Source organism: Arachis duranensis, chromosome 8 (assembly GCF_000817695.3).
Source record: "Arachis duranensis cultivar V14167 chromosome 8, aradu.V14167.gnm2.J7QH, whole genome shotgun sequence".
Lineage (NCBI taxonomy): Eukaryota > Viridiplantae > Streptophyta > Magnoliopsida > Fabales > Fabaceae > Arachis > Arachis duranensis.
The window spans coordinates 25,938,640-25,941,867 of NC_029779.3; positions in this window are offsets into that span (position 1 = coordinate 25,938,640).

The following is a 3,228-nucleotide window of genomic DNA, read 5'->3' on the forward strand; positions in this document are numbered from 1 at the left end:
TTTAATGAAAAATTTTGTTGTACAAATAAAATTTTTGATTTATAAAATATCACTGACCCAAAAACGAAAACAAACAATTATTTTCTTTCTCAATTAAGCATTATAAGTCCTGTACTGTTTGACCTACCTCTGGTTTACTTATTATTTGTTGAAGATAGAAAATAGAAATACTCAAAATTAAATGCGCATGCCTCCTAGTTAGCTAGACCAATATAATAAAATAAAATAATATGATGGCTACTGAGTACTGATGAATCCATGACTTGATCAAGGTGAAATAAGCGATGCAACTAGCTGATGAGGTATATATGAGGATTTTATTTTAAATTAAGAATGAGATTCGAATTCACAAATTTTTAGATGAATATATAAAAATTATGTTATTTAAATTATAATTCATTGAATATATATGATATATGTAAGCGAAATATTTTAACTAACTAACCACCTAAATTAGTACAATGAGAATTTGGTAAAAGAAAAAAAAGAGTGAATAATCAACTCAACTCTTGAAAATTATTTCAAAAGGACTATGAGATTTTTGATAAAAAAAAATATCCAACCTAATTTTTGATTTTTTTTAGATTAATTAGCTCCTGTAAAAAAAAATAACATTGATTTTTTGACATAAGAGCTAATTAATTCCATAAAAATAAAACTTAAAAATCAAATTAGGTATTTTTTTGTCAAATACTTCATTATTTCTTGAGGTAATTATCAGGAACGGTTTAAGATTTTTTTTAAAAAAAAAAAACATGACAGAAAAATAGTCCAACTTAAGTAATAATTAACATGAAGCGTAGGCATGCTTAACTGTAAAATTGGAATTACTTGTATATATGATGACACAAATGAGTAAACGCCATCCAAAAGCTCCAAGCCATATACTACTAACAAGAGTTACTCAACATGCATTGAATTTGAAATATACTGAATTATTATTTTTGACATCTTCAGGGGACACTATTTGACTCGGTTACTCCGATCATTTCAAATTATATATGCGAAGACTAGAACATTCTATATATCGACCATTATCTGAATGTCTTTGCCAACCTCATCGGCTTAGACCTAACCAGACAGATTCATATCATATATGTTGTCCTCTTGTGAACAATAATATATACATGAATAAAAAAATAAAATAAGCTAAGGTAGTTATAAAAAATTCAATAAAAATATAATCTTACTAAGAACCAACAACGTAAGGAGTAGGGACTTATTCATTCTTGCTTGCAGATTGATTACCGTTTCAATGATCTATATCAAGACAAAGACCGAGTTTAAGTTGGAAATTAAACCAGATCGATATATAAAATATATAGTATGGACCGCACATTTATAATACACCAAACTATTTAATTTGTCCATGAAAATTAAAGGTTATCTGGTTTCTATTTTCCTTACGCAACCACATTAAATAAAGCTTATAGTAAAAGTTTTTGTGACACCGGGCCGTCGCTGGTCACCAATCTTAACAAGATTAATAACTTTATTATGGTGAAGCTAGTCAAGAATTCATTTTAGTTGGTTAAGCCAATGATATATTTATTACTCTCAAAAAATCTACACAAAAATAAGTATACAATTTATTTAAATATATAACTCAATCAATTCAACTCATAAATAAAAATAGTACATAGGCATATTTATATTAATAGGGGAGGGAGATTCTTTATAACTCGGACGATGTGGGACTAACTCATAACACAATATAATAATATATGATAAACTATACTACTTTAATTAACGACACAAACATAAAGATACATACTCTTGCATCATTTTTCCTAAGTTGGAAAGAGTTCTTGCATTATATCCTCCCTGGGATGTAAAAGGCTTATTTTATATTGGCGAAAGAGTCCATTGGTTAGTGCATTTAGTTTTGAAAGGATGTGAAAAGGTACAACTCAACTTGATTCTTTTGACTATCTACATGTCGTAATGGAGTTAATACGATCTTCTTGCCATTTTTATAAAAGAGTATATATTTTTGAAACCATCATGAATAGCTCGACGATCATATTGCCAAGAACGTCCTAACAATAAGTGACACGCGTCCATTGGGATGACATCACACTACACTTTATCCTTGTATTTGCTTCCATAGAAAATTGGACTAAACATCGCTTTGTCACTTTATGACTTTAACCTCATTCTCCTTTTTTGACCAATGCACTTGTAAGGATGAGGATATAACTCGGTTGGAAGTTTCAGTTTATCTACCATATAATTTGAGACAACATTTTCATAGCTTTCGTTATCTATGATGACTTTGCAAACCTTCTCATCAACAGTACATCTTTCTGTGAAAGATGTTGTGGTTTCACCAACTCTCGTCTTCTATTACCCTTACAGTATTCAAGCTTTGACAAATTACTAAAACTTCTCCACAATCGGCTAGAACTTCTTCAATAGCATAGTGAACTGCACCTTCCTCCTCTTGTTCCTGAATTGGTTCTTCATTAACCTCTTTCTCGACAAGAGTGATAACCCTTCTATTTGGACAATCAGTAGCAATATGACCAAAACCTTGACATTTGAAGCATTTCTTACCTGATGATCCATGTTCCTTGTTGCTTTTATAAGATCTTGTCTTCATTTCTTGTTGAACATCAAGGATGACATTTTTGTCTTTTGCCGATTGAGTGTTATTTCTTTATGCTCTTTGTTTTTCAATCTTCAATGACAGCTTAATGACATCATCCAAGGTCCAATATGGTTGCAGCTGAACGATAATAGAAATTTTTGTGTTCAATCCTCCAAGATAACGAGCAATTATTTGTTCTTCAGGCTCTTGAATGTCACACTTCATAAGCAACTCTTCGAAGTCTATTGTATATTCTTCTATAGATAATGACTTTTGCTTCAAATTATGAAATTTGATGAGGGTGTCTTGCCTGTAATGTTCAGGAAGGAACTTGCGCTTGAGCTCACGATGCATTTTATCCCATATCTCGATCTTTCTTCTTTCTTCTATTTTTCATTGGTGCTTGAGATTCTCCCACCATACTAACGCGTGCTTCTTCAACTTGATTGCTACAAGTTTCACACGCTTGTCGTATGGAATATCTTTCAACTTAAACACTTTTTTCATTGTGCAAAACTAGTCGATGAAATCATCAGGTTGGAGTCTCCTTTCAAACTCAGGAATATTAATTTTTATTCCTAAGTCTTTAGCTTTCGTGTTGTTGTGTCATACTGAAGGTTGTGGTAGGCTTAGAGAAG